General features: G+C 38.0%; 1 long non-coding RNA gene across 2 annotated transcripts; it reads left to right on the top strand.

Annotated features, from left to right (window-relative positions):
* Positions 1-16,809: 16,809 nt before the first annotated feature.
* LOC134220970 (uncharacterized) lies at positions 16,810-22,684 on the top strand. 2 transcript variants are annotated; one of them, XR_009982142.1, is made up of 4 exons: positions 16,810-16,943; positions 17,049-17,249; positions 20,959-21,168; positions 22,256-22,684. It is a non-coding gene; the product is annotated as an uncharacterized LOC134220970 (long non-coding RNA). The 2 variants fall into 2 exon arrangements; XR_009982143.1 differs by having other exon boundaries at positions 22,287-22,684.
* The last annotated feature ends 2,801 nt before the right edge of the window (positions 22,685-25,485 follow it).

Here is a 25,485-nt window from a genome sequence, read left to right on the forward strand (position 1 = left end):
ACAACAAGCGGCTTTTTCAGACTTTGTCCACAAGAAGAAAACAGGAAGTATTTTATGTCAATTCATGTGTACATTTGTTGTACAATTAGGGCGCAGAACGATGTCCGATGCGATTTGTAATTAATTGAATCTGTTCGAAAAAAGCTTTGGCAAAAGAATTGAAATTTTGCATTGGCGCTTGGTGTCAGTTGGCAGAACCCCGACCACATATGTATTTCAGATTCCACCGGAAAATGCCGTACACGGATAAAATGAAAAAAGCTTATTAGCTTAATATTTATTCCTTTTTATGCTTTTTCAAATTTTAAATGTTGCAAGGATTATTAATAAATTTAGCATGGGTTGCTATTTAAGCATTGCAATGATTTTCTGAAATATAAACTTTTGAATGATTAACCTCGTGATTAACAAGCTCGCATTGCTACTCTTGAGAATTCATTATATATTTGTCGCTCATCAAGGTAGGTCGAATCGGTGCCAAATTTCTTCAGATTTTTTTTTTCAGGTGGTTCCAGCCCATATTGATCGGATTACGTCAGTTCCGTCCGCTCCGAGTTCGGCTTTGCGCAGTCAGCGATAAGAATACGAAAAATCGTGTCAGAAACTATTTCTCGCACTTGTTCTGGAGTTGCACCGAAACGACAAAGCAATCCCCAAGCAATCAAGCCGAAAAAGACGGCATATTCTTGTGCGGGTTTTGCTGTATTTCTTGGCTGCATGATATCTTTTCGGCATTGGCAAACGGCTTGGAAAAATATGTGTTGTTCTCCCTGGCAATCCAACAATTATTACAATGTTTCTCCCATATGATCCCGCGATAAGGCTGAGAAAAATCGAACCACCATCACCCTCGTTCGAACCCACCATACTTAAAGAAGCTCACTTTTGGTTTTTGTTTTTTTTTACGTTTTCATCAAGGTTTTAATCTCGGTTTTATGCCCATGCAGAACCCGGCAAAAATCATTTTCACCGGCGTGACGGCAAAAGCCACAGCTGAAACAACATTCCGTTCTATTTATTTTGAAAAGTCAGATGTCTTTGTTTTGGGATAAAAATCTACTGACTAAATTAATTAACTTTAATCATTATTAGATAAAAAAGGAATAATCCTTCCAATGATTAAATTTATGGTATTCATTCATAGGCTTATCGTAGAATTATACAAAGCAATGAGTGGATGGACCGAATATGGTTTTAGATTAGAATTTAATCTTTTTAGCTTTTTAATTTTTATCCGTGTAGTACGGAAAATTCACGACTCTCATGTCACGACAGCGTATCAGACAACTTCTATCGACGGTGAGATCGAGATTATGAAGCTTTCTCTCGCACTCAACATCAAAAGCGGTGTAACTTCTAAATGAGAACAGCTCACAGCTTCCAATGTTGAGTTTTTGGCCGAAATGGGAGAAAATCCAGCTCCGCTAGTCAAACTTTTCGGAATCAAATAGAAATTATAAATATCATGTGATAGAAGAATAAAATATGCATTTGTATCAATTGCTTGCCATACTTTGAATGATTTTCATTTATTCTTAAAATAGAAAAAAGAAAATATACAAAAAATATAAAAAAAGCAGCATTTCAAACCATTTGCAGCATGAATGTATTTCATTAATAAAGACTATAAAAAGTATGTGCCAATTTTATGGATCCCATAATATGCTAATATGAATTAAATAGAACTGAACATTGGAGAAAATCCATGAGCTTTACACATACTGTTTATTGGGCAAACCCCATTGCAAAAATCCATGTGGGTCGGCACATGAATCTGATGGGCTTTTTTGCTTGAGTGATACCAAAAACTTGCCAGAAAATTGGAAAAAGATGAAATTAGGCAAGAAAAACATAAAAATAAATTACAAGATACAATTAGATATCTGATGATTACGGTTCGGTGGAACATTGATAATAACAATATGTTATAAAAACCTGGTGATTTTTTCGAATAGATTAAGAACATTATTTTATTATTATAGAACATTGTAAATAAAATATAATAAAAACATGTTTTGTGCTCAATTATTTAATTAAATATAAACCGAAAATAACATAATTTAAGAGCAATAGTAGTGGTCTTTAACTATCATATGCAGTATCATAGTTCGTAAAACAGTATTATACATCCTATAATACGGTTATCGTATAATTGAATGTTTATTATGCATCTTTCAATTTGAATTTATCACTGAATCATTATTTTATCTCGAATTCGATTTGAGAAAAATCATACTATTAATCTTTTTCGTTGGAATAATCCCAATCATAACATTTGAAAAAAACATGATGATAAACTAATGATATCTGGTAAAATCGCTTAGCAAAAATATTCGGAAAAGTTGGCTTTTTGAATGGTAACGATACTTAACAACCCATTCAGTGTATCATCCAATACCAAATTATTATAAACCGTATCGTAAATATTATACATGGTATAATTGTTGTTCGATATTTTTTATGATTCCATTAAAAATTCAATTACAATTCACTATAATCAAAAAACGATAACTAGAAAAATACACGTATAATTTTAATCTATTCGGGCTATACTATGCGCTAATAAATTGAAGTTATACTATCTCAGTATTATCCAAGTTTAAACTAATGCGGGGCCAATCAGGAGAATAGCCAGTTAGTATGACTTTTAACCTATTTAGTAACTATTTATTTCTGAGTGTAGACCCGCATAATCATGAACCATAAGCGTAACATTTCTCAGATCATTCATAACTTTAAATAACATTATCCCTACTGTTCTGACTGTTGTACTTACTTAAGATAAACTAACCTCGTCATAAATGGTCATCGCAATACCGTATGTTGTTGTTGGAAAAACGACCATGTGGGTAATAGGCGGTTAAGTATAATTACTATTTAGAAATGGTCATTTTCCTGTACATTTTTTTCACTGCATGCTATATGATATGGTTCATGTACAATCTACAGTGACTATAATAACAGTGTCGTCAAGTGTCAGAATTGGAACAGAATCGTCTGTCAGTTCCATACAAATGCGCGTTCCAAACGAGCAGGAGACCTGTCAAACGTGGCACATGACGTTACTCTTCTTGTAGGACTCTAGTACAATCCATGTTTCAGATTGAAACAATATGGTATACAAGGTTTGAATAATATTATGATACGAAAAAAATCAATGAACCGTATGACCGTATGTCTTATCTTTCACTATTTGGAAAACCATTTGGTAATTTTTCTTACTTTTTCAAGGGAAAATACAATATGTTAATTTCACAATTTACTTCAGTACATTCAAAGTTAATTGCCTATATGCCGGGTATTAAGCCACCCGGAGTGGAAATTAATTACTATGTCTGAAACTTGATTATGCATATGTACAACATGTGATAGATTTAGTTCGGAAAAGGTATTGGAGGGTAACCGCCCCTTCGGTGGGGTTTGATCCCACGACCCCAGTTCGCATGACAGGTGCTTTCCCTACTAAGCTACGAAGGACCTTCGTCGTCCACCGCAGCTTAGCGGGTACTGATGAAACCAAATTCCCAGCACCAGGTACCAGCCGATCTCTCGCAATACATTTTCAGAACTAACTCTCTCAAATGTATTTTTGTACACATCATGTCAACCAAGTAGGTGACGTGAATGGTTTTTTGCCATAACATATAAGGTTATTTTTTTACGTGTGTATTTTCCAATAAGAAAAACAAACAAACGAACATAATAGAAACGATAAACGACAGTAAACTAAACATTATAAAGCCAACTTATACTAACGAACGATTCTTTAAAAGTTATACTATCCCAGAATTGTTGGTTCGAATACGAGGTTGGGGTCAACCAGGCGAATAGCCATTTAGAATGACTTTTAAACTATTCGGTATAAATATATTTCTGAGTGTATAGTGCGATAGTGCATACGAAATTTGATCATCAACATTTTATGCATGTTTATGCCGGATGGCTAATAGCCGAAATGTAGGCAATTTACTTTTAATGTGCAATTTTAACATTGGCTAGCGAAATTAAATTTTTCAAAAGTAAAATGCATTGAATCAATTATTTACAATAGTTGTACACTACACACTTAAAAAAATTTACCGAATTCGGTTAAATTTTAACCGAGTTTTTATCTGCTGAACGCTCGGTTGTCTGCTCGGTTCAAGAGTTAACAACCGAGCAGTCGTAAAACTTTTCAGCAAGCCTTTTCTGTCAAAACAACCGAAAAAACTCGGTTCATGAAAAAACCTCGGTTGTTCAGTTTTCTTCAAATTTTACCGAGAGATGTCAAATAAACCGAAAGTTCGGTAGCAATAACGGAATTCGGTTCCCAGGATCACGCACAAATATGTAGCAGTTTATAATTAGAAGAAAATATGCTCTTTCCAATCAATTCTCAATCTTATTTTTATTTACTAAAGATAAAAAAAAATACATAAAATTCATATAACGTTAAGAAAAATCATGGAATTAGTTCAAATTTAATCACCACACCAACACAGAACCACAATTCAAGTGCAACGGCAACATCCAGCTGCATTGTAGCCAAGATTGATACGATCCTAACAGAGGCTGGATCCTCTAAAATAGTCTTCATCTGTCTGGAATTAGAAAAACATGATTACCTCATATATGAGTGATGTGTAATTTACTTTACATTTATCCACTCTCTCACGCTACCCAATGTATTCTTGGTCTTGATCTCCATACTGAAATTAGTTTTCCATGATCATTGTTTTGAAACTAGTTACATGAAAACTGTGAGAAAGAACTTCGGACAAAAAGAAATGGCTGACAGTTTCTTCGACTTTACTTGACTGATGCGTCAACCGAGTTTTTCGGTTTCGATATACGTCAAAACGGTTTGAAACCGAGTATTCTCGGTTTTAATGAACCGAGCTCGTTCATACAATCGGTTAACCGGAGTGTTCGGTTTATCTAGCGTGCCGAACTGTCATATTATCAACAATAATACCGATTTTCGGTGAAATTTAAAAATATATGTTAGTTGTTTTGCTTTTAAACGGTTGTTCGGTTCTTTATTGGTGAACCGATCTGGCCCGGTTAAAAAATACAACCGAAGTCTGTAATAATTTCTAAGTGTGTACCAAAAATCCACACATATTTATTGGCAAAAATCCATAGATTTAACTTATGATGTATATCAGCGCACACATAAACATTCTCCACGCGAACTACTAATAAAATATATATCTAAATAAACTTTATGTGTGGTCTCGTATTAGCAATTATTTAATTTATGTGTAGTTCTATGTCGATTATATTAGGGTGGAGCTATTGCTATAAAATTTATAACGGCGACACATATATCTTATATAGATATTTTTGGCAGTGTATACAATCTTAGAGAGTTTACTGATCGATTCGTACCAAAATCTCCGGAATCCGTTGAAAAACGGCTGAGTTATTAGCTCATACTTTTTGACCTATTTTCGTGACGGTCCCACATTTGAAGCTTGAAAATATCTATATAATATATGTATCGCCATTATAAAATTTTGCAATAGTTCCACCCAAATATAATCGATATGGAACCACACATAAAATAAACATTTGCTAATTCAAGACCACACATAAAGCACAGACCTATTAAATCTATGGATTTTTGCCATAAAAAAATTGATTTTGTTTATTATAAATATTTCTAATACTTTTTGCTAAAGCAGGCGCTTAATGACATGTATAAGAAAAAACTTATACATCGCATTAGTCACATACATTCGGAAACTAATACTTTTCATTGACTTATGAATGTTATTAGCTTTTTGATATGGGATCATTCATTAGGTGGCATAATCAAGAGTATAAGTATTTTCGAATGGTTTTTTGCCAAGGTCATTTTTTTACGTGCAATAAATATGTGTGGATTTTTAGTAGTGTATCTTAAGCCCTCAGTACACTGTTTGTCATGATGACAAATATTTGTCAAGTTTATCCGGATATCTATCAGACTGACCAGAAATCGACATGGATATCAGGCTGACTTGACAAATATTTGTCATTATGACAAACAGTGTATTGTAATTACTGGTAAGTATACCTCGAGCAACACAGAGACTCCCTGAATCAAACGGCCTCAGGGTCGGCACGCTCACCTCCAGAAACTCGCGGACAGGTAATTCTCGCACTCCAAATAGGAAAACCACAGTATTTTAACAGGACACACTTTATTCGGCTTCTCTTTTCTAACCTCTTTCCCTTCTAATCTCTCCTTCCCACTTCCTTATTCGCTAATCTAACCTTACTTCGGGGCCCCTACTTCCTTCCACAGTTCCACCACACCTTCCCTTCCTTTCCTGCTTCCTGTTCTTCAATGGCGGCTAATCCAGGAACGCCGGCGGCTAGCGATGGCGTCCCACTGTCTTTCGGGGTGGCTTGGGCGTCCGTTGTAGTTTCCGGGACGGAGACGCGCACTCTCGACCTGCCAATATGGTGACGGATTGGCCTTCGGCGGATACTATGCCGGTATTGGCCGAGGACGGTACACCACGGCTTTCTTCGGGACTCTAAACGGCGGCCTTCTGGTTTTTGTCCAAAAAACGGCGGGGTTCTGATAATTGGAGGAATAATGCGTTCAGGTTTTGCTACTACGAGGTAACTACCGTTTACCTGATGTCCACTGCACCGACTTTTATTCCACTGTCCACTTTCTCTTTCACTATGTAATACTTTCGAATTGCTAGCTCCTAATTTTCCAACTCAAACTATCTTGGTCGACGACTTTTTCGTTAGTGAAGAGTTCTGTGGACAGGGAGACGGTAATACCATGCATTGAGGTCTATGACCTCGTCCCTCGGGCAGTGACCTCATTTCCAACCAAATGGCCACATTACGCCACCCCTTCATGGCCGTCCAAAGGGCTTTTCCTTGGTCCTCTGGTGGTGGGACACTGTACTTCAGTGGGTGGTTGGCTGCGTAGGGTGGTGGTAGAGCTCAATTTAAGGTCTAGCCTACTACAGGGAGCTGACTGGGAAAAACCTACACTGAGACACGAGTATTACCTGCATTTACAACATTTATTCCACGAAATACACTACACTAAACACGGATTTCTCGGTAACACTCTCGACATAACCTAACCAACACTTACACTCTCCCCAGCTCAGGTAAAAAATATTTACAAAGTGAATATTTTTTTATCTGCAAACCTCACTAGCTTTCACTGATCACACGTACCTCTGAACCTGCACAACACGAAAAACCAACATAGAGACAGTATTAACTTCTTTGACTGTAGACTGTGAAACTTTTCGCCCATGACGTACTAGATTAAAATAGAACAAATAACAGTAAAAATTGTGTGAATTTGGGCAATATTGCAATTGAGTTACGGGGTCATAAGTTATCATTGTTGAAATTATCAACTCAACTCAGTTTCATAAACATTTGTTATTACTGACCATCACCGTCTGTGACTCCGGTCTCCTGCGTACAAATTCCTAGGTTTTTAAACCTGGCAACCTCTGTGCAATTTTTACCAATTCGACATTGTTGTTTCAAAAGGGCGAAAGTCTCAAACGTAAACATTGACTTCTTCTGCTAATTTCTGAAAGATTAAAGACTTATGGCGGTATTTTCCACTTCCGCTCGATAGAAGGCGCGGAGCGCCACCAGTTCCAAGTGGTTGTTAGCTGGGAGCGGTCGTAGTTGTTGAGGAATTTGCAGGAAAAGGCATTGTTTACGTTTGCGACATTGGCCCTCATGAAACAACCGTGTCGAATTATTCACCGATTGCTTGGAAAACACCTTAAAAAAAAACTTTAATACGACATGCATAAAAATTAAAATATAATAAATACTAATAATAAATAAATTGGAGCATTGTATAATAATAAATTCAAACAAAATGTATTATGAATTATTTCATTTGTGTTGTCGGACTTTATTCTAGTACGTTATTCGAGATAACGTTATCATTTACTCTTGTGTGCGTGATTCGGTTCTGTCAAAACTGTCAAAAGGATGTTCAATGTGGCACGGACAATATGCTGTTATCATGTGGTAAGTACGATGTGGTTTTAGCACGAAATTTTTATGATCTGCCGGCTACGAAAAACCTTAATATCGTGGGTAGTGTTTTATTAAATATTGGCCAATTGATCTATCCATTGGTTCTGGTTTTTCGCTAAGTTGATCGTAACTAATTTCCTGCTAGAAGCTCATCAGTTGCTTCTCTATGGTGCACCACGTGGCATTGAATGGTGGGTATGAATAGTGTTTGCTTTTGTTTTTGTGATACAGTGACGCAGCGACACTTCGGAATTACTTCTGCACAATTTACTCACATTTTTACAATCTCCTACACACAATTTTCGCTCAAATACATTACAAACGAAAACTTGCTTGCAATATTGCGTACGAGACCAACTAACTCTTCCAAATAAACATTTTAAAACAAGACCTAAACTACTGCTACAACATGCTAATTAAAAAAAATTCCTAAGTTTACAGAAAAAAACCCTGATTAATACACCTAGCGGTGATGATGCCTTTCTCGCTCGTTCAAAATGGTTGATAAACATATATGAAAAGTCTAAAATAACAATTGGTGAATAAGACTTTTTTTCACATTTGTTTATATCAGATGAACCGACCTAGGGTCGAAAATCTCGTGAATAAAGATAGCTAAATAAAGATAGATTGAATTGAAAATTCACATTTGTTAAGCGAATAGAAATTTTTGACGGGAAAGGTCAATTTTTGCTGATAAGCAGTTCCGTTTTTGTCATTATCATTCAAATACTTTTCAACAAGATTTATGAATTTGAACCGACTTAAAAAAAATCTGAAGAGAATTCTACTGGGGTTGCTTTTCTTTAGATGGAAAGCATTTCGCAGTAATTGGTATGAATGCATGGTTAAAATTGATTATTTTAATTTCTAAACTGATCCAAATCTATTTATCAGATCACTCTACAGGTAAACTATCCAAGTACAAAATCTGATAAATTACGCGTGACAGAGCTAGTGTTACCAAAACCAGCATTCTTGAGCTCATATTGTGCAATACTTTATATCGTAATGATAACATACCTGATATGCTATCAGCTTGCCTTCGTGTAATTTGTTATGGATTGTAGCAAGAGTGTTTTCGATCATTTGGTAATATAGGTTCGATAATTTAGTAGTTTGTCAATAACTCATTCCAGAGGTTAAATTTCAAACGTGATATGTGGAGGACTTCTAGAGCGAAGGTTTTTACAACTCTGCCTAATTGTTGTTTCTATTGCACTAATAACAGAGTAATAGCACTAGTTGTAGTAACTTATTATACAGACTGATCGAAATTTTGTTATCATTTAGTATTAGTAACTAGTGCTTTAACTCTGTTATTAGTTGAATTAAAACAACAAACTATTAGGGAAAGCTATAGAAAAATATTCGCACTAGAACTCCACTGTAATACGTTTTGACATTTAACCTCTGGAATGAGTCATTGTAGTTTGTTAATGATCGAACTAAGATTATTAAATGACCTAAAACATACTTGGATTATAGAAAAGTTTGGATATTTTTTCTTCTGACTTCCAAAAATAGAAAATTTTCTCCAAATCCTTCCAGAACTCAGTTTCTCCTACAAAATCCGAGTGCTTTGCAAACGAAATGAATATCCTATGGAAAGAACCACGCGGATAAGGTTTATATAGCTATTTAAATGCGAGCGTTCGGAATATGAGTCCTTTTCGGGACTTGAGTCAAAACGGTTTATATTTTTCAACATCAGATTATATGCCACCGAACCAAAGCACAGCACCCGGTGCGTTACCGCACGTATGCACAAGCAGCCGATGTCTTGATGCAGTGAAATAGTTATTTATTGCATATCGCGTAAAGTCTTGTTCTTCGAACACTGCTCTCCCAAGAAATAAAGATAGCTCAGTGGTAACGTAATAGGCTCTCATTCAGAGGACTTATGTTCGATCCTCGTGCTAGCCATCTTTTTTTCAAAACTCATATTTTCTAGGTGTGTGGTATAATATTGCAAGAAAAATTTGAATACTAGAAAATTCAAATATTTTTTTGTATTTTATATTTTCCATGCTAATAATCAATGGAACCTAATGGTGTGTATTGTTTATATTTATATTCATGACATTTCTATAATTGAATCCCTCTGATTATTTGGGATATTTGAAAGAATTCAGGTCTGAACTTTAGATGATGGAGGTAGGAAATGAAACATAAATGCATAAATTGAGAAGTTAGCAGAAACAAAATAGCTTTTGATTTACCTTGATTTGTCTTAAGACCGGGGATTTCCCTCTACGCGTTATTTCCGCGGAGCTATCCAAATTTTTCTTTTTATTTCCTAATGCTCATGAACCAGTTCCCCCAAATCTTATTTGCTCGGATCAACATTCAACCCAGCTGAGCTAAAAATAGAACATTGCCTCACGCAATGCGATGTGTGTTGGTGATGCTTCCTATATGGCAATATTCATCAGACGGCAAGAGACTGAAGCGAATGCAGTGTCGTTCGTTCCCGCTGAAATATGCTTGCATAGCGTCCTCACGCACACCAGCTGAATTTGTTTGACAAAGTACTAGGATCTGAAGGATCATAAAGCATTAAATGTTAATCAAATAATCAGAATTGAAAATAACTTTTGAAAAAGGGTATTAGCAAATTAGAAATCGCAATCCCATGACATTTTTACGTGTACAAGTTATTCAAAAAATGAGATTAATATATTCTCAAAAAATGTGGACATTCATTGTGGAATGTAAGAATGCTCCATTCTTCCGAAAAGCAAAATTCTTTTAATTTAAATAACAACACTATTTGAATTACTTTTGATTTGTTTTCATGATTTCTACAAGTTATATACAGCATCATTCTTTTCTGTGTCAAGGTTTAAGTCTTCAATGATATTTTCTTCAATTCCATCAACGATGGAAGATGAGATAAATTCATCTAAAGTATTAGAAGATAAAGAACTTTTGAAAATCTTCAAATATTACAAAATTACGCATGGCATAAGAATAACTAAGTGAAAAATTTTTTCCAACGTCTCCTCGTTATCCAAATCGAGCTTAAAATGGATCTGATTCATGTAAGGCACGAAGGAAAATGTCAACATTTGCCTCTCTTGATCATTTTCTTGCATTATGAGTTCTAAATTTCTTCAACTGTTTATATTGACTTTCCGCTGGTTGTTCAGCCAGTGAACCTCAAAGTGTAGATGAGTGAATAAATATTTCCCTACCATTAGCCAGACATTCATGAACACTAGCAGGAATTTCATACGCTCCGTTCTAACTAAGATATTGTTCGTCTTTACTTTTGCAATAAACATGTCAGAATTATTGATTCCAGGAGATTTATAAATATTTACATATTATGAAATCTCATATTTAGTTCTCCATCAGTAGCTAATGAATAGCTCAGAAAATTAGGTTTAGAGAATGACTCAAACCACTCAAGCCCCAAACGCATTTCAGCGGAATGGCGACGGAAACGGTAAAATTTGACAGGAAATATATGAGCGAACTGTTAAATCCTTCCGTTACCGTTGTGCTGCATTGCATTGGGGGTTTTATTCATTTACTCCTTTGAAAAGTTAATTAAATGAGCTCAAATGGTTATAAATAAAGTCGAAGTTATTACCAATAAATGTATTTTGACCATACCCTTTGAGCGCATAGTTCAGTCTGACCCATTTTCAATAGGAAACGATGGGACTAGATTTCCCGTCGAATGAAACTTGTTGCGAGAAAATCGGACACAAATAAGTGTCTAAATGGCGATTGCGTTCTTTTGCGCACATACATACAGACGCGCATGCACACACATACAGACATCACCTCAATTCTTCGCGCTGAGTTAGTTGATATATACCACTAGGGGTCTCCGGGCCTTCTATCAAACATTCGTTTTGGAATGAGCATTAACCTTGGAGTACGAGAGAGGCAAAACACGGTAAAAAACAAATGAAAAAAATCAGAGTGACTTAACTCTGTTAATTGCAAATACTGGCAAGAAATTCTTTCAGGACATTTTAGTCGAAGCTTTGTCCTTGATGTGTATCATAAAAGAACCTGGGGATTCCTGAGGAAAAAAGTTCTTCACTATCAAAGTTGAAAATAGCGTCGTTTTGGAAAAAATATTGCTTCCGCATTTTTTCAATTTTTTCACAGTGTAACCATTAGTTTTTGCACACCATTTAAAAGCTTATACAATAACCTTTGTAATGATGTATTAACATTGAAGAAAAAACATTTAAAAAATATTTCAATAAATAGTTGAAAATAAAATATTTTTTCAGAAAATTTGCTAACTTTTTTACCCATTTCTGACTTTGCCACCTTATATCTTTGGAACTAGTGCACCTAGAGACTTCAAATTCAGAATTTCTCTTAATTAGAGTATTGACAATGGAGAGAAAATATTTTAAAATAATTCGGAAGACATGACATTTTCGATTAATGACCGCCCGAAATCCTATAGTGCATATGCTGATTGAACGAAAGAAAGATGCATATGCGTAAAAATAGAACAGAAGCACCAGAAGCACGGCTTGCCGCTGATGCTACGATGGTTAAGCCGACCCATCCACAGTGGCGGAAACCCAGACAAAACCTAAAACAAAATCGTTCTTTCGTGAAGCTGATATTAATCTAATTTTGCACATTCAGTCAATGATAATTCCTCAATTTGTTAATTGTAGTTGGTAAATTTAATTTTTGGTGACTTGGTTCAAGTTGATGCTGTGAAGTATCTCCTAAACATTAATGTATAGGAAAATTAAATTTGACTAAATTTTTTATCGCAAAAGAAACTGAAGAAACTTTATCGGAAAGAACTGATATCATGCATTGAAATATATATTTTGTCTACTTAACGGTGTTTAGTTTGGCGAATTGCGCCTTGCTGCGCCAAAACGGAAAATTTACTGTTTCAAGGTTAGAATTGAGACGCTACTGTGGCTGCAGATCCTAAGTCATGGGCTTCCGGAAGTCTTTGGATAGCATAGTATATGTCGGATAACTATTTAAATTTCAAAATGAATGCAGCGTTACAAAATTACTGTTGCTAAATTTTAAGCGCAATCGTAAGTTTAGTCGAGTATTTGTATGGGGGACCACCACTGCGCGACGGCACATTGCCATTCCTTCTTTTAGGCGCATTCGTACGGGAGAACGTTGAACGTGTTGAATAAAGCACAGTGCTGATATATAGGGTATTTGTGCTTTTCTTAGCGCTTGATAGCAAAAAGACATGGGAAAAGTCATGTCTAACGTTTAGCAGAGAAGAGGATTTTTAATTACTGAACGGATATCCTATCGTAAAAAGTTTACTGTTAGTAATTTCCATAGGGCACCCGTAACCTGAGGGGCACCCGTAACCAATAATTTCCCAAACAAATTGGCTTTCCTACCTATATACTGCCGCGCAGGCGTAACTGTTCCATATTTTCTTCCATGCAAAATCAATATTGGACGATTATGCTTGCGACGGCAGTATAGTGGAGCTCATTTTACCTCCAAGAAAATTAGATTGATTATCAAGACGAAATGAATCTAATTTCATTTCTAGCTAATTCAAAGTTTGTCTATTAGTTAATGCATTAAAACTATCAATTTTGAATTATCAAATATATATTTTCTTTCATTGATTCAATAATACTTCCAATATTGGTACCGTTACCCTAGCAGAGTGAACTCTGTGGCTTTGAAAAGAAATGAACGAATACCAATTTGATGAATACTGTACGACTTATATTTACCCATACTATGTGTGTTCCGATGGTTTTGTGGTAGAGTAAGCGCTTTCCACCCCAGAGGTCAGCGGTTCGAATCTAGGTGAATTCAGCATAGAACATTTTGCTATTTTTTTATACGCAAAAACAGTTTTTTGGCCATAACTCCAGATTGCGATGAGCTATTGATCTAATTTTCAATAGCAAACAATGGGACTGAATTCCGCGTCGACTGCAACTTGTTGCGAGCAAATCGGACAATGGGAAGTTCAAAAAAGTGTGTCTACAAAATTTGTACACATACACACATACACACACACATACATACATACACACATACAGACATCACCTCAATTCGTTGAGCTGAGTCGATCGGTATATAAAAATCGGCCCTCCGGGCCTCCTATCAAAATTTAGTTTTTGGAGCAATATTATAGCCTTTACGTACACTTAGTGTACGAGAAAGGCAAAAATAATGTTGTTATCATTTAGTATAAGTTATTACAAACTAGTGCTTTAACTCTGTTATTAGTTAAATTAAAAAAAAAACAAACTGTAGGGCAGAGCTGTGGAACAATATTCGCACCAGAAGTCCACCATAAAACACGTTTTGAAATTTAAGCTCCGGAATGAGTCACCGACAAACTAAATGATCGAACTTAGATTACTACATGATCCAAAACATGCGTGGATTGTAGAAAAGTTTGGATACATTTCCATTGATTTGCAAGAATGAAAATTTTTCTCCGAATTCTTCAGAAACTCAGCTTCTTCTTCCACATAATCCGAGTGCTATTTGAAATCTTCAAACAGATATGTTGTCACTATGAATGTTCCAATTAATTGGTCTAGCGAAGTCTATCAAAAACCACAAAGAAGGTATGCAAGCGGAAAGATACGAATATAGTAAATTAATATTTATAGAAAAATCAAAACCATTTACTAAAATAAATTGTTTTATTAACAAATTAATTGTTAGGCCAGCCATGTTTTGCCAATATGGATTATTTGCTGCAATGCCAGGAAGAATGGATTCAAATTAAATGTTGAAATTGATTCTGAAGTTGCTTCCCGGCACACCAAAACATTATGAATATTAGGTGACATATTTAAATGAATTGACCGAATTGACACAAAAGCATATGATGTAAACTCAATCGTAATGTTTTTCAACGTCAGATGATTTAAATATGCCACGGAACCTAAACACAGCACCCGCGCGTTGCCGCACGAATGCACAAGCAGCCGATGATCAATGCAAATTGCGTATAACCTGTTATACTTCGATCACCACTCTTCCAAGATGTAAAGATAGCTAAGAGGTAATGTTCTAGGCTCTCCCTCGAGAGTCTATGTTTGACGCTCGTTCGGTTCTTTTTTTTTTTTAAATATATTTTCTAGTATAATACCAATGAACTTTATACAATTTTTATTTTCTATAACTCAATACCAAATATTTAAAACGACTTCTTTGCGTTTGTAAACAAAGATTAAAACATCGATTCGTCAAATCTAAGCGGCGAGAGCACTCCCACGCAATCCAACACCACCAACAGATAGCCGAAGTTTTCACCAATATATCAGGCTACATATTTACACATGTTGTTTAATCGAAATAATTAGACTTTCGTGTTGCCAATCTAAAAGTAAATTAAATTTCGAACCTGAAAAATCCAACTATTTTCGGTTAAAATGTGTTTTAACTTTTTAACAACCATTTTAAAATTGACGCCCTATATCCCTTGCCGGGTGAAATAAAAAAGCATCATCCGACCCCATTTTGTTTACTCGCTTTCGTCAGGGCCAATGCGGTGTGTTGGTGATGCTTCCTTCTGCGATATTCATCCGACGGCAAGCGACTGAAGCGAATGCAGTGCCGTTCGCTCCCGCCGAAATGTGCTTGCATAGCGTCCTCACGCAAACCAACTGCGCTCCCATACGCTTATTGCACGCCACAAAAAAGATACCACGTGAGAAGTTCACTCGTATATAGGGTATGCGAGCGCATGATAGCAAAATAATAGAAAAAATGGGCCTGAGTACGTTTAGTAAAGAGAAACATTAATAATTATTGAACAGATTTCTCTTCGTTAAAGGTTACCCAAATAAACACTTATAGGGCGATCATGCCCTCAGTGGAGACAATGGGTTCTTAATAATATTGTTCATCATTGCATTACTGAACGTTTGGTTTACTTGAAACGACACGTTGTAATTATGCCATTATAAATACTAATTGAAAACAATAATTTCCCCAACAAATTGGCTTTCCTACCTATATACTGCCGCCGTAAGCGTAACTGTTCCATATTTTCTTCCAGCAAAATCAATATTGGACGATTATGCTTGCGACGGCAGTATAGTGGAGCTCATTTTACTTCCAAGAAATTTAGATTAATTATCAAGACGAAATGAATCCAATTTCATTTCTAGCTAATTCAAAGTTTGTCTTTTAAGTAAATGCATTAAAACTACCAATTTCGAATTATCAATTATATATTTTCTTTCATTGATTCAATAATACTTCCAATATTGGTACCGTCACCCTAGCGAGTGAACTCTGTGGCTTTGAAAAGAAATGAACATATACCATTTTGATGAATACTGTACGACTTATGTTTACTCATACCAAGTGTGATCCGATGGTTATGTGGTACAGCAAGCGCTTTGCGCCCCAGAGGTCAGCAGTTCGAATCTAGGTGTAATCAGTATAGAACATTTTGCTATTTTTTTATACGCAAAAACAGTTTTTTGGCCATAACTCCAGATTGCGATGAGCTATTGATCTAATTTTCAATAGCAAACAATGGGACTGAATTCCGCGTCGACTGCAACTTGTTGCGAGCCAATCGGACAATGGGAAGTTCAAAAAAGTGTGTCTACAAAATTTGTACACATACACACATACACACACACACATACATACATACACACATACAGACATCACCTCAGTTCGTCGAGCTGAGTCGATCGGTATATAAAAATCGGCCCTCCGGGCCTCCTATCAAAATTTTGTTTTTGAAGCAATATTATAGCCTTTACGTACACTTAGTGTACGAGAAAGGCAAAAACATGCATTTCGACAATTACGACGACTAAATGACTATGACGAAAATACTACTGCCTACTATTGAGCAACGTTGCAACTAATTATGATCGTACACTGGACATCTCAACTGACGACATCTACGTACATATTTACTTCTACTACCCGGGATTCGACTGTCTGTCGACTTCTGGCAGGTGACAAGAAGGCTGAGTATTTCGAGATGATTTTTATCAAAATCTCTTCCTCGTTCCCTATCCAAAATTATCGACGATTAGAACTTTAACTTTCATTCGTTTTAGGTACCTAAGCTTTTAAATCGGCGGCGGAGAAAACGCCCAATGATTTCCCCTGTGAATCTCCTACCTCATACGAACTGGTGCCGATTTTGCGCAGGATGACGCAAGGCGAGTATTGCGGTCCGAGCTTGGCATTAAACTGATTGCCTGCCGACGATTGGCGGAAGCTCCGCTTGAAGACTCGTTGACCCACGTCAAACGTCGGTGAGTAACGTTTATGTCGGAGATCGTAACGTCTTTTTGTATCTACGTGAGCTTTTTGGAGATGATCTTTTACCAACTCACTAATCCTTTTGCTCACTCCTCTCAACTTATCCACTCTCTGCTCTACTGATATGTCAGCGGTTTCGTGTAGCTTATGCTCAGAACCTTTGCTGATTATTTCTGTCCCGAATATAACGCAATGTGGACTGAATTTAATTGTCGAGTGGAATGTGTTATTCAACACAAATTCCATCTCAGAGATCCTGGTGTCCCAAAGCTTTTGATCTTGCTTTACATACGATCGTATCATAGCATTGATCGTTCGGTTTAGTCGTTCAGCGGGATTTGCTTGGCTTCTATGTCGCGCATTGGCCCAGTGCTGAACTTCATATCGTTCAAGTAAATTTTTAAAGTCTTTCGACAAAAATGTGGTCGCGTTATCGGTGATAACGATTTGCGGAGTACAGAACTTTCTGAACCACTGCTCTTCCAGTATTTTGCATAGAGATACACTAGAAATCTTTTTCACAGGTGCAAGTAGGCAATACTTAGAAAACAGGTCCATGACCACTAATAAGTGAGTGTTGCCCATCTTGCTCCTGGGAAGTGATTGAATGTAATCCATGCAAATTAGCTGGAATGGTCGTGTGGTAATTCTTTGTTTCCCCATTTCGGGAGCGGTAGACACAGTCGAATGCTTATTTTCCTTGCATGATACGCATTTGGAAATGTACCTTTTTATATCGGCACTCATGTGAGGCCAATAATACCGGCGTTTGATTTTCTCGACACATTTAACAAATCCAATGTGGAGATTTTGGTCGTGTTCTTGCTTCATAATGTGGGTTCGTTTTGAAGCGGGCACACATTGTTTCCATTCGAAATGGTAGTCCAGTAGGTCGGATCTGGCCGTTACAAACTTATAGAGCAGACCGTCTACTATTTTGAAGTCCATATAGTTTTCCGGATTCTCTTCTACAGCATCAAATAAATTTTTGTACCACCCGTCTTCGGGCTCCTCATCAAGCGATTCGATCGATCGGGAGAGCGCATCTGCCACTATGTTCTCTTTTCCCTTACGATGGCGAATCTCCATGTCATACTGCTGCAGTTCGATGCTCCATCGACTCAGCCTGGAGGATGACCGCCACTTCGCTCGCATAATAAAAGTAAGGGCAGAAGAGTCTGTTACCAAAGTGAATTTGGTTCCCTCTATATTATAGATAGTGGAATATATAGATGAGCGAAGATAAATCCTCTGTCTCCAAACGAACTGTCAAACGTGTCTCCAAACGAGCATGACGTCACGATTTCAATGGAAACGTTAAGGGCTGTGACGTCATATGCGCATGTACACGGGCAAAAAAATCGACTCAGCTATGCTTTCGCTCATCTATAGATTCTACTATCTATACTCTATATAACCCCGGAACTTTTCTATGCAGCGCAGTGCAGCGAGTCCCTCCTTTTCTGCCGCATGGTAGTTTAATTCAGCTCCTTTGAGCTTCTCGGAGTGGTAAGCTATGACCTTTTCCTCTCCGTCGTGTATTTGGGTGAGCACACCAGCGATAGCGTTGTCGCTCGCGTCCGTTTGGACCGTAAAAGGGAGCATAAAATTTGGGTTGGTCATCACAGGAGCCGAGATAAGTTTCTCCTTGATGACCTGAAATGCATTTTCGGCTGCCGCGTTCCATTGCACCCTCTTTGGCTTATTTTTCAATAAGTCAGTGAGAGGTGCCGTGATTTCGCTGTAGTTTGCGATGAACCTACGGTAATAATTTATCATACCGAGGAATCGACGAAGCTGTCTTACCGATTTAGGAACCTGATATCCAAGGATCGCTTGAACGCGATCTGGATTAGGCCGCAATCCTTCTTGGGACAAAATGTATCCAAGGTACGGCAATTCTTGGCAGCAAAATTTTGATTTTTGTAAATTAATGCACAGATTGGCTTCCCTCAAACGCTTCGCTAGGTCTCTCAGTTTTTGTATGTGCTCTTCGAATGTTTGGCTCACGATTACAATATCGTCCAAATACACGAATATTGCAGGTTCGAGCGCACCGTGGCTCAGCACACGATCCATCAATTTGCTCAGCGTAGCAGGACTATTTACCAATCCAAATGGTAGCCGAGTGAATTGGAATAGCCCTCTACCTGGGATTGAGAATGCTGTGTACCTTCTTGACCCACGACACAAAGGAATTTGTAAAAAGGCCTGGGATAGGTCAATGGTAGTAAGAAACCTAACTCTTCCCAATTGACTCAGTATTCTGTTCTGATGTGGCAATGGGTACGCGTCCCTTTTGTGCGTTCATTCAATTTTCTGGCATCTAAGCACAGCCTAACGTCTTCGCTATCTCTTTTCTTGACTGGAACCACAGGTAGCGCCCAGTCAGAATCTGATTCCTCTACAATACCGTCACGAATCATGTTGTCCAACGCCAGATGTATCTTCCGTTGGATTTCTGGACTCCAGGGATACGGGTTCTTCCTAATTGGATCTGCCTTCTCAAACTCTTCTTTCATCTCTATCGTGTGTTCTATTAAGCTCGTTTTTCCAAAATCGCCTGGTATCGCTACTAGAAACTCCTTTTTAACCTTTTCTAATTCCTCCTTTTGATTGTCTGTTAATTCTTCCTCAATATCCAACTCATTTTGTACACCGTCGTCTAGTGCATCAATTGGTAGATCCTGGATTGTTGGTCTAATGCCAAACTTTTGCCAAAAGTCGTACCCAAGTACACACCGACGGTTAAGTTTCGGAGCAATTATTACCGGCAAGATTTTTGTAGTACCATTGAATGTGATTGGTATATAAGCACATCCAAGGACTTCTAAGTCATCTCCAGAGGCTGTCTGCAGAGTGACCGAAGTGGGTTCCATTTTAAGATTTAATTGTTTTATAATTCTCTTCGCACCTATCCCTAGAACAGTCCGTGCAGCTCCACTGTCAAGGAGACCAATTAGCTCAATTCCCATCATATCTATTCTTGTAAATGGCCTGGCGTCTCCACTTAGTTTGACAAGCAAAGTGGCAATCTCGTCTTGCTTTTCGGGAATGCCATCCATCCTAGAATAGCCTAACTGACGTAGAATAGCAGTTGGATCATTTGACAATTTAGACGGAGGACTTTCCGAATTTAAAAGACTGTTCTGCCTCACTGACCAGTCTTTTCAAGTTTTTGACTGACAGAACGGGCATTGGTGTGTGGGAAAACCAGGAAATCCACATTTTTCGCAAAAATCGTGTCTTTCCGCAGGACATTCCCGAAAACTATGTCCATCATCATGGCAATTTAAACATAAACCACGCTTGATAGGAGTGTATGCCTTAACAATCCTTTGTAACGCGCTAGTTCCGCTGGAACTGGGTTTTTGTTCATCCTGCCTTCTTTCTTGCGGTTGAAAATTTACCGGAGTTGATTTAGGTTTGGGTTGAAATTTCTGCTGAATACTAACTTCTTCTTTTCTATATTTTGTGGGTTCATATTGGTTGCCCATTTTCTTGTAATTATGGTTGTAATTCCGTCCTTGGTACCCTCCTTTGTAATTAGATTGGAACCTATTATCTGACTCATTTCGTCCTCTGTACTGTGATTGATTAACTTCTTCTATTTCTGTTTTAGGCCTTTCAAATCGAATGTCTTTTCTAGCGTACATTTGCCAGTTGATAGAGTCAAACTTTTACCAAACTCTCTCATTCTAGGAATGGTAGTCACGTTTGCAGCTAACATTGCTGTTCTACAATCGATCCTGGTGTTTCGGAACAAGACGTCAAATTTCCTGTCATCATCCCACTGTCTGGACATACTACGAAAGATTCGAACCATATCTAGATAGTAGTCCTGAAATTTCTCCCGCGGACCTTGTCTTCGCGCATTGGCTAAACGTTCGTATTGGTAATCGATATCAACAGGTAGGAACTCACTCTTCAATTCTTTAACTAGACTAGCCCATGTTCGCAATTCGTTATTACCGTTGACCTCCATAAACCACGACCTAGCTTTACGCGTAAAAGATGATGCGCAGAAACAAACAGTTCCGCATCCGAGAAACCTTCCGACCGCGCGTTAAATTCCACTTCTTTTAGGAATTCGTTAAGTTTTCTCCGTTGTCCATTCCATCGTACCTAACCGACCATTTATGGACTGGTAATCGATTGTTTCTTGGCCTTTCTACTTCTCTCGGATGTGCGTTCTCATTAACATCTAAATTGATGGATTGAGAATGCCTGCTTCTCTCAGATATACTCTCCATCGAACCATATTTTGTTTTTACCCATTCATAAAAATCATGCTCATTATTAGTTTTCTCTTCTACAACATTCTCATTTTGAACCGACCGTCTTTCCATTGGCGTACTAGAGCTTTGCTTGGCTTGTTCTATCTCGCGAAGCTTTGGAACTGCCGGAGTTTCCAAAGCTTGAATCCGCTGAATCAGCTGATTCACAATTTCCTTCAGTTTTACATTTTCCTGCGAAAGCTCTTCCATTTTTTCCTTATCGTTTGTTTCAACCGTAAATCCTACCGCGCCTGCAACTTCAGTAGTCTGCCTATCTTCGCGTATCTGGGTATTTTCGGTGTTTTTGTTGGTATCCTCATTCGCGTTTTCTACCGTAACTGACTCCTTTCCTAAAGTTTGCTTATCTGATTGCTCACGAATTTGTTTCAAACTATCATTTAAAATTTTCATCTCAGCCTCTCTCACTGCTGTTATTGGCGAAGTAATAGAGTAAAACGTGTTCACTAATCTAATACATTCTCCTGCTATCATTGCTATGCTGTTCAACTCTTCTTCGGAATCCACACGTGATTTCAATCGCTGCATTCTAAACAGTACGTGTAGCAATTTAGATTTAAACTTTCTTTCTGGTGCTTTCAGCACTTTTCTACCCTCTAACACCACTTTCACTGTCTGTAGCTTCGCATCGCATTCAGTTAGTTCATTCATCGAGTCAATATCGTCGTATTTGTACTTTATGCATTCTTTATTCTCTCTTTCAGCCTTCATCTTCGTTCTCAATTTTCGTTCCAGCTTGCTGCGCGATTCATCTCTCATGTCGATGTTACGAATGAGTAATTCATGATGAAGTTCATCATCCGCGAGGTGTGCAGCATCCAGCGAGTGGTACTGCACCTGCAAATGGGCTAGCTCCATAATGCAAATTGGATAATTGAAAATACTACCTAGTTAAATGCTGAACGGTTTTGCACGTTAAATAAAATTGAAAAATTAGAAAAGAACTACCTAGTTTTATGTTGAACGGTTTTGCACGTTAAAAAAAATTGAAAAATTAGAAAAGAACTACCTAGTTTTATGTTGAACGGTTTTGCACGTTAAAAAAAATGAAAAATTGTATATTCTAATAATTTAAAAAAAATCCTAGTTTAAGAAATCGGGAATAAACCACTTTTCTTTTTGTGTTTTATTGACAAAGTCCGCAATCACACACGCATGAACAAATGTGCTCCGATATTATTTAAATAATTGCCGACTTGTTTTTCAAACAATCGTTATTTTCACTCTTTTTGGACTATCAAAACCCTCCGAATACGGTTAGAAGCCGAACCAGTTAAGTCACAGATTCACTTCCTAAATACTGTCTAATGTCAACTGTTTCGTGAAGGCCTGGAAGTTTTCCCAGAGACCTCTGTAGTGACCAGCTATTTCAAGTGCGATTTTCCGAGCTGCCAACAAGAAACTGATGGTAAGTCAACTTTATGTTTGGCGCCAAAGTGTAATTACTGGTAAGTATACCTCGAGCAACACAGAGACTCCCTGAATCAAACGGCCTCAGGGTCGGCACGCTCACCTCCAGAAACTCGCGGACAGGTAATTCTCGCACTCCAAATAGGAAAACCACAGTATTTTAACAGGACACACTTTATTCGGCTTCTCTTTTCTAACCTCTTTCCCTTCTAATCTCTCCTTCCCACTTCCTTATTCGCTAATCTAACCTTACTTCGGGGCCCCTACTTCCTTCCACAGTTCCACCACACCTTCCCTTCCTTTCCTGCTTCCTGTTCTTCAATGGCGGCTAATCCAGGAACGCCGGCGACTAGCGATGGCGTCCCACTGTCTTTCGGGGTGGCTTGGGCGTCCGTTGTAGTTTCCGGGACGGAGACGCGCACTCTCGACCTGCCAATATGGTGACGGATTGGCCTTCGGCGGATACTATGCCGGTATTGGCCGAGGACGGTACACCACGGCTTTCTTCGGGACTCTAAACGGCGGCCTTCTGGTTTTTGTCCAAAAAACGGCGGGGTTCTGATAATTGGAGGAATAATGCGTTCAGGTTTTGCTACTACGAGGTAACTACCGTTTACCTGATGTCCACTGCACCGACTTTTATTCCACTGTCCACTTTCTCTTTCACTATGTAATACTTTCGAATTGCTAGCTCCTAATTTTCCAACTCAAACTATCTTGGTCGACGACTTTTTCGTTAGTGAAGAGTTCTGTGGACAGGAGACGGTAATACCATGCATTGAGGTCTATGACCTCGTCCCTCGGGCAGTGACCTCATTTCCAACCAAATGGCCACATTACGCCACCCCTTCATGGCCGTCCAAAGGGCTTTTCCTTGGTCCTCTGGTGGTGGGACACTGTACTTCAGTGGGTGGTTGGCTGCGTAGGGTGGTGGTAGAGCTCAATTTAAGGTCTAGCCTACTACAGGGAGCTGACTGGGAAAAACCTACACTGAGACACGAGTGTTACCTGCATTTACAACATTTATTCCACGAAATACACTACACTAAACACGGATTTCTCGGTAACACTCTCGACATAACCTAACCAACACTTACAGTATTGTGTATCCGGAATAAATTTATACCGCTTTTTATACCGAAGTTGGATTTTTCTCCAGATACAGGCAACTTTCCCAACTTCGGAAGTAGTGCGCTGGATTCCCCTGAAGATGCGCTAAACAACGCATCCATTAGTTTGACAGATAAAACTTCGGAAGAAAGTTCGGTTCGGAAGTCCGGACTTCCGAATTCTAAGTTGGTGCTACGCCGACAATACTGATAGCTTTACCGAAGGACGTAACTCTACACAGCAAAAACCCAGATTAATCCACCTAGCGGTGATGGTGCCTTTCTCGTTCGTTCAAAAGGTTTGGAAAAATCTAAATTAATACCAATATGTGGATTAGTCTTATTTTCCACATTTGTTTAAATGCATAAAAAAAATTCTCGCCAAACGCAATTTGTTGCCAACAAATCGGATGAGCATAAGAGCAAAAAATGGCGTTTTATTTGGTAGTTTTAAAATTAGTATTTTCGCCATAACTTTTGACTCAATTGTACGCTCCGGCCAAGTTTCTATAGGAAACAATGGGACAAGATTCTGCGTCGAATGCAATCTGTGGCGAGCGACCTGAGAAGCACAGAAGTATGAATTTGTATTTTGGTCATAACTTTCGATCCCATAGTCCGATCTGGCCAAATTTAAAAAAAGTAACGATGGGACAGGATTCCGCGTCGAATGCAACTTGTTGCGAGCAAATCGGTTAAGGATAAGTGCCCGAAAAATGAGTGACATTTTTTGAGTAGTTTTGCACACACACACACACACACACACACACACACACACACACACACACACACACACACACACACACACACACACACACAGACATCACCTCGATTCGTCGAACTGAGTCGATTGGTATATAACACTATGGGTCTCCGGGCCTTCTATAAAAAGTTTGTTTTTGGAGCGATCATATAGCCTTTACCGTATACTTAGTATACGAGAAAGGCAAAAATGGTATAATTTTCGATCCCATAGTCCGATATGGCCAATTTTCAATAGGAAACAACGGGACATGATTCTGCGTCGAATGCAACTTGTTGTGAGCAAATCGATTGAGGATAAGTGCCCGGAAAATTAGTAACTTTTTTTACTCGATTTTTTCGTATGAATTTGTATTTTGGCCATAACTTCTGATCCCATAGTCCGATCTGACCAATTTCAAACAGAAAACAATGGGACAGGATTCTGCTTCGAATGCAACTTGTTGCGAGCAAATCGGTTGAGGATAAGAGCCCGAAAAATGAGTGACATTTTTTACGCGATTTTTTCGTATGCATTTATATTTTGGCCATAACTTCTGATCCCATAGTCCGATCTGGCCAAATTTAAAAAAAGAAACGATGGGACAGGATTCTGCGTCGAATGCAACTTGTTGCGAGCAAATCGGTTAAGGATAAGTGCCCGAAAAATGAGT

The sequence above is a fragment of the Armigeres subalbatus genome, chromosome 3, assembly GCF_024139115.2.
Source record: "Armigeres subalbatus isolate Guangzhou_Male chromosome 3, GZ_Asu_2, whole genome shotgun sequence".
Taxonomy (NCBI): domain Eukaryota; kingdom Metazoa; phylum Arthropoda; class Insecta; order Diptera; family Culicidae; genus Armigeres; species Armigeres subalbatus.